A 16,981-nucleotide genomic window follows, 5' to 3' on the forward strand; every position below is an offset into this window, starting at 1 on the left:
GCTTATGCCCCTTGGTGGCCAGCAATTCCGCATAAACTTCCATCAGATATTCCTAAATTTAATGGAAATCCGGGTGAAGATCCATCGAATCACGTGATGACATTTCATCTATGGTGTTCATCAAAAACCCTCAACGATGATTCGATAAGGCTTCGCCTCTTCCAGAGGACGTTAACGGGTCCAGCGGCAAAATGGTATATTGAATTGCCTAGAGCTTCGTTCGACAACTTCAGTACCTTAGCCACAACCTTTTTAACCCATTTTCAATTACCAATAAGGTATGAAACGAGAACAGAACTCCTTACCAACTTCAAAAAGACAACTACCACTCACATATCTGATCATATACATGAGTGGCGACGTCGTCGCAGGATGGTAAAAATGTACGTTCCCTATCAGCTATTAGCTGAATGGTTTATCAAGTCGTTATTACCTTCCATCACGGAGGATGTGGCAAAGGGGGGAGTCGTAACGGAAGAGTAAGTTATAGCTCGTGCGCAATATTTGGACTTGATCTATACTCAGTCAGGCATGCTCTACGACAAAATACCTGACGCCCCTAGACCGGAATTCTCAATTCGTCCTCCTAAATCGAACAATGACTCTGACGCTGGCGATGGCGTGATTGGAAAAACAGACATGAAATCGACAAAGGCTACATCTAAGAAGGCCCGTAAGATTTCAGATCAAAATGCAAAAGACGAACTTCTTGCTTCGGAATTAAATGCCATATCGACAGATAAGGGCAAAGAAACCAAACAACCGGGAAGCAAGAAGAAACAAGGCAAAGGGAAGAAGAAGAAACAGGATGAGTCATCTCCTGAAAAACCTTCTTCAAACCCTCCTGGAAATAGGAAACCCCCTTCAGGGTGTCAGATATGTGATGAGGATCATTGGACGAGAGAATGTCCATACAAAGCTGAACTTAAGATATTCTTTAAGATTTCGAAAACCTCAGTTGTGCTAACTGATCCGTTTCCAAATCCAGGAACAAATCTGGTTGATAGTGGAAATTCTTCCCCGTCTCAAGTGCTAATGTTGTTGATTTCGAAACAGCAAAATGATGCTTTGATTTCGACAAGGAACAAAGATTACGGGAATCCGTAGCTGTCGAACGACAAGGATAAAGATCAACCAAGTAGTTCGACAACAACTTCGACAGAAGTTGTACCACCCATCATTCTTGAATTAACAATAAAACCGCCGAAGGGAGTAGTACACAAGTCGACATTTAATCCCCGCGCTAGAGCGGCGCAGCATTATAACATAGTGGAAGATTTGGCCCAATCGCCATCCGCTATGTCGACTCTTGAAGTACTTCAAAATTGCCCATCCCAAAGGCAGGCTTTGTTATCAGCCATTGGTGGGGTTGACCCAAAGGATTCCAATCTTGTATCCTTCGACCACAAAGGATACGATCCTCAGTTACCAGCTCAACTAGCTTTCCTTATTCAAGTGAAAGCCCTCAACAAAACTGTTCATCGAACAATTATTGATGAGGGGGCATCCACATGCATTATGTCGATGAGTTGCTGGAAAACTTTAGGATCTCCAACCTTGTTGCGGTCCTCAACAACATTAAAAGCATTCGACGGAAGGACATATACCCCATATGGTATCCTAAATAACTTGAAAGTCGAACTAGGGGGAAAAACAGTAGAAATAGATGTTGAAGTCATCGATGGGAATCTTGATTACAACATTGTACTAGGAATACCATGGATATATGCCATGGCAGCTGTTGTGTTGACCTATTTTAGAAAGATTGCATTTCCCTTTCAAGGAGGGATTACAATCATCGACCAACAAAAATTCATCCCCAATGGTTCTCAAGTTACTGGAAGCATTCCCACGATCCATGGAAGTAATCATTCGCTCCAAAATATCGGAGTAGGACTCCTAAAAGACCCTGCCTTAATGGGTACTTTTGCCCTACCGCCTCTGAGTAATCTGGCGGAAGTGGCCTCAGTGGAATATGAAACCTTCTATATCTAATGGATTTGGATTCTGAGGACAGTTCTTATCTCGTGCCGACCTCGTTAAAAAATGAAACAAGGAGTCTTGAGGATGGTTCTTTTACTGTGTCAACCTCATTAAAAAATGAAACAAATCCCCTTTCTCAAAGGTAAACCTTCATTCCAACCACCAAGTTGAATGCAATGAAGCTTGGGGGGCATGCACCTTGATTTGCGTTAGTATGCTGGGGGCATGCAAACTTATCACGAGCAGTGTTACTACAGGGTTCAAGCTCGTTAAAAAATAAACCCGCATCGAGCAGTTTTAGCACATAGTTCATGCTCGTTAAAAAATAAACATAAGACCGAGCAAGTGTTTCAATCCGCGTTTAAGCTCGTTAAAAAAATGAACTATCCTTCGGTAGATAACCACCGTGAATGTAACATTATCAGCCATTAAAGCCTTGGTCGTGTTTGCACCGTCACCTCCACTTTTCCATTGGTCGATCATTCACCTCCATTTGATTGTTTACCCATTTTGAGGAACAGTTGCGAAGAGTGATTTCACTAGCCATCCTTGTGACACTGTCGTGCTTGGAAAATTCCAACCCTTACCTGGAATCAGCTGCTACCCATTTTATCACTCGTTCCTCAAAAGACGAGTCTTCTTTAAGCTCTTTTCATCTGACTCGTAAAATATGAAAAGATTGCCGATTTTTGGCCTTCCAGCTCGTTAAAGCGACCGAAAGAGCTATCTCTCCTCTAGATTTTAATCTTTTTGGACCTGAGGGATTATTGCACAAAAAGATCGAGCGCTTGTTTTGTTCGGCTCGTTAAAACTATTGAAAATTCATCCCTCCTGTATTGTTTTATACTTTTTCGGACTTAAGGGATTAGATGACGAAAAAGGAATTCCGGCGTTAACTTTACGTACCTTTTCAGACTCTCTAAAAATGAAAAGGACCGAGTTATCTTTGTCATTAGACTCGTTAAAAACATTAATAGCGACAAACTTGTCTTTAGACGAGAACGAGTTTCACTATCGCTAGGCTCGTTAAAACATAGCGATGGGTTTGCCCGAAGGGAAAATTATAGAACAAGCATATGTTATCCTCCTCAATCTTGACAAAAATAAAGAGGTACTGGTCAGCAATGACTGGGGAAAAATTGGGAAGAAACTCAAAGAATCTTTATTGGTAGCAAGTCGCTCTTGAACATGACACTTCCACTCCGTGCCTGAGTCGGGTTGGGTTGTTTCATTCATGGTCACATCACCATGGTCTCGCCATACCATCCACATTTGGGGTAAATGCTACCAATCCATCACATAAGTGTCGCCGACATGTTCAAGAGAAGTCATCCAGAGAAGTCACCTGTGTCCCATCCACTGCCATACATTATACTTCATTCTTTCATGACCGCCACCCTGAACCATATATCATTAGATTGTTTTCACCTCCATCAAAATCATTTGCTCCGTTCCGTGTCATTGATGTGGGATTCATCAAGGCCCTCCTTTGACAAATCGCTTCTTGTCGACATCAGCTCATTATCCAAGAAGTTGATCTAGGAACACCCCATTCAGTACTTTGAAACTTGCATGCCTCAATGGCAAGTTTCTCACTTCCGGTGACAGGTATACATCAATGACCTTCGACCGAAAGATTTTGTGTGGTGTTCGACGCCAAGTCCTCTATTCACACCATGTGAATTGTACTGCAGTATCTTGAGGGTCATCATCCTTATCAGTGATTCCTCTCGCGCTTGTTAACAGTTTACATCATCGACTGGTAATCAAGCGATGTCTTTCCATGTTCGACTTCAAAACATTTCTCACATGGATCGACTTGTACTTCAAGTGAAGATCGGACGAGATTGAAGACCCCGGATCTAGTTTCATCCATCCGGGCTGCGATATATATTCAGGAAAAATAAAGACATTGACATGTACAGCATTGTAGCACAGATGATCATCCTACCAAAAGGATGATGACTTCATCAAAATCATCAGTCTACCATTAGATGATTGTTTGTTCTGTGTACATAAAAAATGACAGCTTCCAGACCAAAAGGATGATGACTTCATCAAAATCATCAGTCTACCATCAGACAATTGTCTGTGCTGTGTACATAAAAAATGAATTTATAAAGCTGAGCATGGGAATGCCCGCCTCAGCTAGATCATGAAAACAATATGAAAAATAATGTATTGTATTGTATCTTATTACAGGTCTCCTCCCAGCATTGAAAGAACTTCGGATCCTCCTAATAAAGCATTTCACCCGATAAACGGCCTCATACTTTAGGGGGCAACTGTTATAGACATTTTTGTGCCTTACAACTCTAAGCATGAAATGTTCATAAACCAAGGGATCTAAAGTCCATAAAAGTGTTGTTCCTACCCCTAGAGGAACAAGGTCAACCAATGACAGCTTCTCCCAGAAGTTCTCCACCAAAAACTACTCAGAACTAGTCAAATCAGGATCAATTCAGATGCTCCACTAGCTAGCTGCATTGCAAAGCACCCAAATACACTAGCTAGGTGCATTGCAACGCACTTGAATGCACTACCCAGGTGCGTTGAGCGGGAAATGACAAGTGGCAGAGTCATTCAACGAGGTGGAGAGACAATGGAAGCTTCCAGAATCTTCTCCAATGACACTTGCCTCACTGAGTTCGACCAAGGATGAGTAAGAGTCTCTCAGTCTCCAAGTGGAAGCAAGAACTGACAGAGAGAAGCCACAAGTCAAAACATAAGCTGACTCTTCCTCTCTGCTTACATCTATATATGGATCCCTCATCCCAGAGATCCAGAGGCTGGAATTTTGTACTTTGCAGAGAATTGTTGTTGGTTTTGAGATTGAGATTAGTGCATTGGGTGATTTATGCTTTGTTGGAGGTGAGGAAGGGATTCCTTTGCTGGGAGGTAGATGCTGGATCGGGACTCACTTGGTTGTATCTCTTCCTGGATCTTCTTATTACATCAATAAAACTATTTGAGTTTCTCCTACATGCTTGTATATCAATGATGTTTTGTTATATTTGCATGTTTAGCTTAAATCTGATCCTAAGCTATTTATGAATGTAAATCTATGTCTTTGTGTAGTTTCTCTCTTCTGTGATCTTGCAGGGACTTGGTGAAGCTGGGCAAGTAAGGGAGCAGGTAGCTGGAAGCTGACAAAGAGGAGAGTGATTGGATCAACAAACTAGCGCAAGACACAGGTTAGTTCATCCTTCCTCTTCGTTTACATTTCATAAAGAAGAATACGAAAATAGTTTTCCTTGTTTGTTGCTAAGGCACTGTCACACCTTAGAGTGGGATAGGGGCGTTCTGAATAGATACTTTTCCCAACAACACCTCATCCTTTACGTTGTTGATATTTGGATGATTGATTTCCTTCTTTTACTAAGGCATGCTGATCCTATTAAATTTTCTCTTTTTATTATGATAATTATATACTGCAACATAATTTTCACATACATTCTTGGGAAAGACATGATAACATATATGTCATCATAGTTTTTGAATTATAAAGTTGCTTGGCATCCTGAAGCATGGCTTACTAATTGATGTTTAGTTTTAGACCTATGTAAGGGCATTCCCTTGATATAAATTTTCAAAATAATAATGATTTATTTTACTACAATAACTTAGTAAGTATTCTTGTCAAGTATGATGCCTTGCATTGGCTATGATGTGTTAGTACTTACGATTTATTATGGCTAAGAATATAACATATGATCAATTTTGTTTGATACAAAAAACCTACCCATAAATATAGGAAGCAAATAATGACATTGAAATTCCTTCATGACATATTTTTATATGACATATATTACAATGAAAAGGAGGCGAAGTTCCTTGTCAAGTTTGAAGACAAAAGAGCTAAAGATTTCCTTGTAAAGGAAAAAATATTGCCATGATTACAATTTTCTTAAAAGAGCCAATCTAATAAATATTAAAGGGATTAAGAGAAATCATTCCTATGAACAAATCTTGTCGATATAATTTTCCAATGAAGCCTGGAGTTTTCTCATGCCACTCAAATATTGTTCAACTTCTGAGAAGAATTTGAATCACCTTGACCAATTAATAACAAACTCATTATAGAATCATGAAACATTATTATCATATTATGGTTTGGATGATCTATTCCATCTCAATTATTTTATGACCTGATAGGTATGTATTGAAATACTCAAGTATTGTAGGAAAATGATGTAAGATCATGAAGACACAATAGCATACAAGTCATATTTCAAGAAGGATACTTTTCAGTCTGTGTTTGAGAAAGGATCTAAAATTTTTAATACCGATAACATATATATATTGTACCACTATGTAAAAAAATGAGGGATAATGTTTGTAAAAATATGCATTGGTTTAGATATGTTATTGACATCAAAATTCCATTAGCTATCTAGTATATGTCAGAGTTTTGATCAATGTAAGCAGAAGATGAAAAGAAGAGTCATAAATCTTGTGCTATGATACCTTATTGGAAGACCTAATATTCCTATGGTTCACATGCCCTAGGTAATATTGAAAATATATCGTTTAGAAAGACCTATTGTTTGTGGAAAAAAATCTAGACCCAAAATATTCAAAGACTGTGATTCTGCTAGAAGAAGAAACCCTAAGTCATGCAAGGAAGGAATGAAATCATGTTTATGATGAGGATTAGGTTGATAAATATACGAGATGGATGAAACAAGTCTAAGTTAAAGAGGGATTTGATATTTCCCTTTGATACTAAAAATATAAGTAAATTATATCTCTATTCTTTGATTATTGTTATTGTTTTACAATTATTTAGCCTATTCTCTTTGTCTCTTTTGCTAGGTTGTAATTGTTCTTCCATGGAATCCTAGTGAGGAGTGAGGGTATATACTGAAGGTTACCAAGCCTCTAGTAGAAAATTGAAATAGTAGAACAATGAAGCAAATCTTGTGACAATATGACTTTCCTAGAATTGAAGATTTATGTTGAGAGGTATTGTACTAAATTTGAGCTTAGAGGGAGCAGGCATGTCAACAAGTTTGAAGTATGTCTTGGTTATGCCAAAGAGAAGTCAATGGTTACTTCCAAATTGATCTACAAGATCTAGTGTGTAGAAAATGGTAGCATAAACAAGTACAAATGGAGATTTGAGAATAGAAGGCTATCCGAGAAAGAGGGAGAGGATTATTTGCTTCAGTTTCTAGGTACATTTCTATTAGAATTATTGTTGCTTCTATTATGGAATTACATTAGATGGATGTGGAGGATATGTTTCTCCACGAATAATTTGAGGAAGATTTGTACATGGAACCACCTCAAATATTTGAGCGTAATGGAAAAGTCTCCTCCTTAAAAATAAAATATTGAACCTAAGGTTTGGATTCATGGATGAAGGTTGATCCTATATTATTTAATTTAACAGAAGCATAAGGACTCATGTGTCAGAGGGAACAACTATGATAGAAATATTTGCTTCCATAATAGTGGGATCAATCAGGTAGCCTTGTTTTAGCTTCATATGGAGTTTACCTCTGAGTTTGAGATGATGGACAACCATTGACATTGTCAGGCAAGACATTTGATATGCTAGAAATAAGAAGTGGTAGAGGGAGCAACTAGGATTGCCACAACGAGATATATTTCAAAAACAACACCCAATTAGGCTAACGGAAAAGTATTCAATCATATTATGGTTAATATAAGGCATGTGGCTCAACATGTGTTGAAGTAACAACATGGTACAATTGGTAATGGAATAGCTAGTTATGGTTTGAGATATCTCTCAAAAACTGAAGTACAACTATAGGGATATATAGATTAAGGTTGAGTAGAGAGTGTAGAAGAAGGAAAGAGTTAGTTAGTAATTAGTATGGCTTTAGAAACTACTTCCAGGATTGCTTGATCAATTGTAGGTGATGACCATGATGACAGGTCAAAGAATTGTGAGATAAAGTATCAAGATATGGTACAAAAAGAAGTAGTGTCTCCAATACTATTCTACAGTCAAGAAATTGTTGGGAAAGCCTCTATCCTAAGATGTATTCTATAATAATTTAGGGAAAATATTAGACTTGTTGAGAATGCCTTCCTGAGTGAGAGGGAGTGTTAATGTGATAGGATCAGGAACAAACATTCACTCTAGGTCAAGTATGTTGACCAAGATTAGGGAGAATGGTTCAACAGAGGACATACATTCTTCCCGAGTCAAATACATTGGCTAGGATGAGGCAAAATGGTCCTAGAGGACTAGAATTACTCAACCATAGAGTTGAGTAGGTTCCTTTCAGCATCAAGATCAAATTAATATCTAGGTAGGTTGAGTAAGCCCATTTAGCATACTCAAATTGATTGAGTGTGTACATAGGGTTTCACCACAAGTAAAATATATTAACTAGGATTATGATAATTAGATGATGTTTATGTGGATGATCAAAATGAACCTTTTCTTATAGAAGTGTGTTAATAAGAGAACATTTGGATACTCAATATGAATACCTACCTAAATAAGAGGGATTATTGAAATTTTTAGCTATGGTCGGTCTTAATAATTAATATTTTAGCCCTTGAATCATGTAAGGAATTTTCTTCATGTCATTTTATTTTAGCCCTTGAAAATGTATGTAAAGAAAAATGTAAGACATGTTCTTCATGCAAGATTCAAAAGAAAGTGAATTTTGAATTTCTAATATTGAATTTTTGGCTCCAAAACATAAATCCATCCCTCCAAGAATTCAGGCTACCTTACCCTTTATTGACACCAAATTATTTTTTTTGTTCAAGTAAGAGTGGAACCTTTAATTAACCGAAAAAGGGGATTACATATGGTACACGTCTTTACCAGTGTAAAGACTAGCTCAAGACATACACGTTGTTGGTGAACAAACAACAAGGTCAACAAAACCCAAAAACATACATTGCATCATGGAGTTACAAAGACTCAAAAGAAAATGCACACATGATTCTTGACAAGCAATATGCAAATCCCATTTTCCACCTTTGATCTAATCCACTAGATCAACGGTTGTAACAAGATCGCATCGCAATGCACCACCCTGTGATTTCACCATTATCGCATGCCAAATTTGAGAACCACCAGACTTCACATAAATTGAAATCGCGCCGATAATGTTCTCGAGTCCACTCGCCCAAGTCTAAACCCTAAATCACCACCTTCGAACTTACCTTCCATCCAATGGTCGATACTTCCCCCGATAAACAGATCTGCTCGGTGATCCAGTGCCATCAATCAAAACCTATTTGATCCGATGGTATACAATGACATCGCTTTGGACCCCTTACATGACAATTAACATCCTTATCGAGCTGATAAATATTAAACCACTTTAATCTATAAATTTTTGGGTCCGTCATTGTGGTTAACATTTGGTCCCTTTCTGGCCCGATATCCGTTGGATGACTAGGGCCATTAGATCCCACAGTCTACAACCCTTCATCTAGCAAACAGGTTAACCAACTCTTGACACCTGTAGTTGACTAAGATGTAAGCATTGACTGCAGGATCGATAATTAGGATTTATTGTGGCATTTCAACCAAGCTCCAAGACTTCCTCTCTCTCCTACTCCCGCTAGACTATAGAGCACTGTCGATCCACCTTGTTGATCCAATGGTCCAGATCGGTTCTCCATGTTCAACATCCACCAGTGCTTAGATTGAAACTCCACTGTGCATTTCTAAGCTCCACCTTACGCGACTTTATCCTGGCTGCCCATCCCGAACACATCTCCTCCATTTATCATCTAGATCCAATGGTTATTGTGTATCCACTTCACTATTTCACTCTTCTCTTCATTTGATATTTTATGATTAGGAGTGATTGCGGCTCAAGGGCCTCCGCTCTCTCCTCCTTCTGGTAGTCTTCCTCCTGCTCACTACTAATGGTCTAAAAGTGCTCCACATCTCTGGTAGCCTGGCTTTGACAATCATCATGCAGTTTTCTAGAGGGTATAGACTCCTAATCATGTCAAATATAAATTCCCTTACATAGCACTCCTTCATTCGCCAGACGATCAACTAACATAATGGATTTTATTCTCACATGGACGAATTTGATGGTTCTCAAGGTTCACAAGTGGGAATGAATACGCTGAAAGACTTGCGATAACCTCAATTGTTTCGACACTTTTCCAAGTTCCATTCCATTACACATTTTCTTGGCCGCATTAATGAACAATTCAAAGTCAACTTCAATGATGGCATTCTTTAAATTTGACTCCACTAGGATTTCCCGACATTTCTCTGCGGCCATGAGATCTGCCATGTTATTAGTGGCATTCCCAAAATGACTATGAAAGATATCCTTTATGCATCCCTTCTCATATCTGATGACTCCACCAAATCCAGCCATCCCTGGGTTTCTCTTAGAATCTCCATCTATATTGATTTTCAAAAAACCATGAGGAGGAGGCTTCCAGATATCTTTACCAGTAGTTATTTTGCTCACACCCTTGTTAGTGCCTTGGGAAACCAGAGAATGGAGACCCAACTGCAACAACATTCTAGCATCCTGGGGCAATGGAGGGTCCTTAGGAATTTTCCAAATTAAGGGTCATACTGTATCTTTGAGCTGTCGTAAAATTTGGGCAATGATGTTCTGGGTCGAGCCTGTTTTGTTCTTGAAAATCCTGCCATTGCATTCTTTCCAGACATCCCAGATAATAAATCCCAGAACTAGAGTCCAAGCCTTGTTAATAATTTCATTACTTGAGAAGTATTTCCTCCAATTCTTCAAAGTGTTGGTGATGCTGAGTCTATCCCTGTCAGTTTACCTGAAGACTGAGGCCACCCAATCCCACAAGGTTGAGGTGAAGGGGCAGAGGTTTAGTAAATGCTCCATCATCTCTTCTTGTAAGCCACATAGATGGCATTTGGATGGGCCCACAAAACCCCATTTCAGAATATTCTCCCATGTGAGGATTTTGTTTTGGTGAACCAGCCACATAAACAACTTGATTTTCATCCATTGCAGGTTCTGCTATAGGGCCTTGCATTTAGCTTCTTCGAGGTTAAGGTTTCCTTTGGTGTTTCGACTCCATATCAATTGGTCAGATGAGGATGACACCAAAATCCTCCTCTGTTCCAGGTTAAGAGCTAGGGAATCCACCTTGGCCTTCAAAGGACTCGCTTCACTATAACTAAGATCCTTCACATTATCCGCTTACTTTTGTCCCTTACCTGATCCTAGAAGTTTCTTACCATAAGTAAACCTTTGTTGTCAGTGTCATTTTTGAGAGAAGTTAGTTATTCTCTAAACAAATTTGGTTCCTGCTGCCAGTTATCCTCCCAAAACTATTCAAGGTTCCCAGCTTGGATCTCCCAGAAACTATGCTACTGGACAATGGCTCTATTCTTCCAAGCAAGTTCCAAATGTGGGGGCCCTTGATGAGCCTAGACATCTAGATATGATCGTTATCCTGCCAATTATATGCATATTTCTATTTCCAAAGCTTGGCCCAAGGGGTTGTTGATTCCTTGAGCCACCTCCACCAAAGTTTTTCTCTTGAAACTCTACTGAGGGTTTCAGGGTCAGTAAGCCCTGAACCACCATGGGCCTTAGGTTTGCAGAGCTTGTCCCAAGCTAACAAGGCCCACTTTTTTTTCTCTTTCCCTTTGACCCAAAAAAAATCTCATTGAATACTCTTTCAAAGACTTGCATGTCCATTTCCTGATTTTGTCCTGCAGTTTATTAGTTACCAGCTCCCAGACTCCCTTGCTTAGAGGTTTGTCCATAAGAGGCATTCCAAGATACTTGGAAGGTAATTGATCCCTTTGAAACCCAAGAATTCTGGTGAGATTATTTTGAATAGAAATTTCAGTGTTAAAAAAGAAAACCTTTGATTTGTCAAGGCTTACCTTTGTACCATCATCCAAAGCAAAGTCGTTCAAGATCTGTTTGAAAGCTCTAGCTCCCTTGACCATGGGAATACCCTACAACATTGTGTCATCCACAAATTTTTGATGAGTAGAAGCATCACCCCTGGGGTAAGTTTCAAACCCTAGATTCTTCATTCATGAAAACAAAGTGGAAGGGGGAGAACACATCCCCATGTTTGAGACCCTTGGAAGGCTTAAAGGTTCTAGAGGGAGAGTTTTTAAGCAGAATGGAGAAGCTAGCCATGGATACAAAGGCCATAATCCATCTTATCCAGTTTTGGTCGAAGCCATAAGCTCTTAGCATTGCACTAATGTAAGACCAGCTTAGGTTATCATAATATTTCATTAGATCAAGTTGCATGATCATACCATATTTCTTATTACTCTTAGGAGAGTTTACCACCTCGGGAGCTTGTATAATGTTGTTGAGAATTTGTCTCCCTTCCACAAATCTAGTTTCCTCCTCTGAGACAAGAGAATGAATAAGGGGCTTGAGTCTGTTAACGATCACTCTGGAAATAATTTTTTACACCACATTACATAAGGCTATGGGTTTGAATCTATCCAAATTCATAGCTTTTTCCTGCTTCAGAATCAAAGCTATGAAAGAGGCATTAAGAGCCTTCAGGACTACTTTGGATCTTCTAGAGTCCTCCACAACATATACGATATCTTGTTTGACTATTTTCCAGCAAGCTTTGAAGAAGTCCACATTGAAATCATCAGGTCGAGGAGCTTTCCCATTTTGGATATCATTGATAACTTCACTAACTTCCTCTTCAGACACTGGCCTGTAAAGATTGCAGTTGTCTTCCTTGGTTACAAGCTTAGGAATGAACTTTGTGAAGTTGTTAATGAAATGAGATCTGTCGATGAGAGGCTCCTCTACTACGCTAAGGAAGTGTTGAACTAGGACAGATTCCATTTCTTTGTGATAGATGAGCTCTTTCCCTTTAGAATCTTTAATTTTTGAAATTCTATTATGTGATCTTTGATCCAAGGTTAATATATGAAAAAAATTTGTATTTGTTTCTCCTTCTCTAATCCACTGCACCCTCAATTTCTGTCTCCAGAATATCTCCTCTTGCATGCACCGATATTCCCATTTATTCTGAAGAGAGTTAGCCTGAATTTTTCATTCCTTGGTAAAACCTTCTGTGATGATGATCTGATTAATCCCCCGGAGTTTCTACTCAACTTCTTTTTTGGATTTAAAAATATTACCTAACTCTTTTTTGTTCCAATATTTGAGCCTAGATTTGATGTGTTTAAGTCTCTGCTGTAATATGAACATTTTAGTGCCTTGAATAGGCATATCTTCCTTCCACCATTTGTCAATATTGCTAGTGAACTCAGGGTGAGAGAGCTAGACATTTTCAAACCTAAAAGGTTTGTTCCTCAATGTACCCATAAAAGTAGCTTCAAGCTGGAGAGACCAGTGGTCCGAGCCTCTGAAAGGAAGGATTACTGCTGAAACATCAAGGCCTGTTAGAAGGAGGTCCTCTAAGATTATGAATCTATGTAGTTTAGTGGCGACTTCAGAAACCCCTCCCTTCTTATTGTTCCAAGTAAAAGTGCCATTCATTGTTTCAGTGTCGACTAGCCCCATGTTAGTCATGAAGTTCTAGAAGGCAATGGAGTCTCTACCTAGTTTTTTGGTACAACCTTTTTTCTATGTAAGAGATCTGATCATATTGAAATCCCCTACCAGAATCGAGGGCACATTAGGATATCTCTCTCTCATCTCCTCAAGTGAGATGAGAAGCTTAAGTTTTTCTTCTATTTTTTGAGAACTATATACGTTAGTGAGCATGTAGATCTCCTTATCACCCAAAGGTTAAATCACCAACGATAGATAGTTCCTAGAAGCTTCAACATCCAGGATTCCAAGTTTCTAAGGATCCCATAATGTAAGAATCCCACCCGCCAAGTTGTCAGATTTAACCTCTAGATACTCATCCTTTATTAACCATTTGTTGTTTATCTCTTTGATCTTTTCCATCAAACATTTTGTTTCCTGAATAAAAACCATATCAGTTTTTTCTTCTTTTATTCTACTACTAAGATTTCTTTGTTTCCTTTTACTTCCTAGACCTCTAATGTCCTAGGTTGCAAGATTCATTAAGAAAGGTTTTTAAATGAGTAACTGGTAAGATCCCTCATCTTACTTGAGTTGATCATAAGTTTCCCACATTCTATCAACAACTCATTCTGTTTTTGCTTCCGCTTTTCCTACCCGGGTTCTTGGAAGAATACATCGATGTATCCTCCATCATTTTCACCTCTCTATTCTCCTAGCTATCATGGTTTCTTTTGACTAAAAAACCCTTCATTTTTGATCTCTAGAGGAAGAGCTATTGAACTCTGTCTAGCTCCTCTTCTGGTAGAAAGTCTACCCCTTTAGTGATTCCCTGCTCCAGAATATTTTCTAGATCTAAATTCTCCCTCTCTAGAATCTCCTGCAGTTCACGGTCTTCCTTTCCAACCTCACTTGGGGTCACCTCATGGTCCCTACTAAGCTCCATCATTCTCGACATATCATCCTTTTGTTTTTTTCTCTGGTATATCCTCCATATTGGCATCTCTTTCCTTCTTAGTGGAAATATTCTCTGACTCCTCGTTTGTCCTGTTGTTTCCAACTTCTTCTTCTAATATCTTGAAACTATTGTGGCTTGGTTGTTCATGTTCATTAATATTCTTTTGGTACCTCTTGCCTCCTTTCCCTTTACTCCCCACCTTAGTACGAACCCTCAAGATCTTTGCCTGTAGTGTATTTCGTCTTGCTCTCCAGCTTGTTCAATGGGCAATCCCTGTATAGATGCGGGCATTCATGGAACATACAACACCTAAATGGGACGTGTTCATAGTCCACTACCTGCACCCATTCCTCATCATACACCTCTAAAATGATTGCTTCCAGAAGTGCCCCAGATAAGTCCATTTCCACACATATCCAGGCGAAGGAGGTATATTTGCCTCTTAGAGTAGCATTAGAGATCTTTATAGAATGCCCTAGCTTGTTGCTGATAGCCTTTAGAGACTCCGGAAGCCAATAATCTAAAGGAAGGGAGTAGAGTCTTATCCATACTGGTACCAATGTGAAAGTTTCTTGTTCCAGGACAAATTTCATCACCCATGGTCGCATGTAAAGGGCTACAGAAGTGTAAAAATAGGGTCCTCCCTTGAACACTCTATCTTTATCCTCTAAGCTTGTGAACACCACTGTGAACAAACCCTTGGACCCAAGGTGAAGGTTGATTTCCCCCTTTGGTTTCCATTGGTTTCTTATCCATGCTTGCAGGGCCTTCTCCGTCACCCAAATCCCCATAAATTTGAAAATAACCACATATTCTGCCATGTGATATCTATGCACCTATAGTGTTGGATCACTTAAAATGACCCAAGGAATAGTGGTCGACTTGGGTTTACAGACCCGTGTTTCACTCATAGGAGCAACTTTTTGATTGCTAACCTCTTTCCTCTTCTCCTTACTAGCTTCCTCATGATTCTCCTCCTGTCCATGAGGTCTGATATTTTTTGCGTTTTCTGTATTCGTAGCCTCTGAGGCCACCTCCTTTGGTTTCCTAAAGCTATGCGATCTAGTTCCATTGCTCCTCTCCGTAACCACTTGTCTATATGAGTGAGCTGAGCTCCCTCCTCCGCGCCCTGCCATGGTGACCAGCGAAAAAACCGTAACTAAAAACCCTAGTTCAGGTTCTTCCCTGTTGCTGCCCCCAACAAAAAAATATCTATTTCATTTGTTCAGACAACATGAAATATCAATCCAATCTAATGTATACTTATTAATGCTTTACCATCACTAATATTTATGCGTGTTCTTATTCACACCAAATTCATTCACTAGAAGGTTATATATTTTTTTAACGTCCTCCTCAAGAAATAAATTTAGATCACTTGAGGATATGAGATATAGAATAGGGAGAATCTGAGGAAGAGAATAAGAAGATCTGATGAAGATAATAGGATAAATCTAAGGTAGAGAAAAAGTGAAATATGAGGTAGAGTTTATAGGCATACCAAAGAAGTAAGACCAAGGTTATTTACCGCATAGGTAGGCCGAAATTTAGCCCTAGCAAATCAGACCATGTCAAATTCATTGGGCATCAGTTTGACTTGAAAAGAGGGTCATTTGACTAGGTGTGCCCAGGGTTATGTTACTATTCAGTTTAAAATTTATATGTGACTTGAAGATTTAGATGTATCTCTATTGAACTTAATGATTTCTCTAAGGAAAGGGTTGTTGGGCTTTCCCCCATGTGGGTTTTCTGAGGGTAAATTCTTGTATCTCTTGTTTGGGTATCTCTTTATGATTATAATGTAACATTGTTTCTATTTTTGATATATTTTATCTATCTACCTCATAATAAATTTGAAAGAAAGAAAAATTTGACTGAATAAATCATAAGAAGTAATTATTAATTTAGGAGGTACTTAAAGAATCAAAATTGTGATGACCAAGAATGAGGATTATGGGTGTTAGAACATTGAAAAGTTCTTATGTTAAAAACACATTCTATCTTCGACAACATGTGACCATCACTATCGCCAATCTTCTGAAGATTGTAAAAAAATTCATAGTACGATTGTACTAGAAATTACATTTAGTGAAACCTCCTTTTTTCATTATAGTGACAACACATTGTTGCAATAATAAGGAAGGGTTGTCGAAAATTGGCTCAATTTTTAGTAATGGCTAGATGTATTGTGCTAATTCTTGGCAGAATGTTGAGGAACATTGAAATTATTATGCTTGTTTTGATGCATTACCTACTTAGAATATTCAAGTGAGCTGTTGGATGTGATGAATAGCTAATTGAGCTTCTTGAGATGCCATTCATTTTATGTGCTGGGAGACATTTTTTCTTGGATGTCTCATAATTTTGATGATAATCAAGGCCTATCTGAATGAGAGGAGAGATTTTCATGTTGATAATGTGATATACATATTTAGTCATTTTATGAAGCTTTATGTTGTGTTTGAGATTCTCCAACTCTTATTTCAAAAGCACAAATTCTTCCTCTAACCTTGCATAATTTTTTTCCTTCTCATTCAATTGTTCTAACAAAAATTCTTGTATCCTTTAAGCTTCTTCCAATTCAACTTTGAGAGAA

The sequence above is a fragment of the Pinus tabuliformis genome, chromosome 1_2, assembly GCF_031772625.1.
Source record: "Pinus tabuliformis cultivar Carrire ecotype Pingquan chromosome 1_2, CPIR1, whole genome shotgun sequence".
NCBI lineage: Eukaryota > Viridiplantae > Streptophyta > Pinopsida > Pinales > Pinaceae > Pinus > Pinus tabuliformis.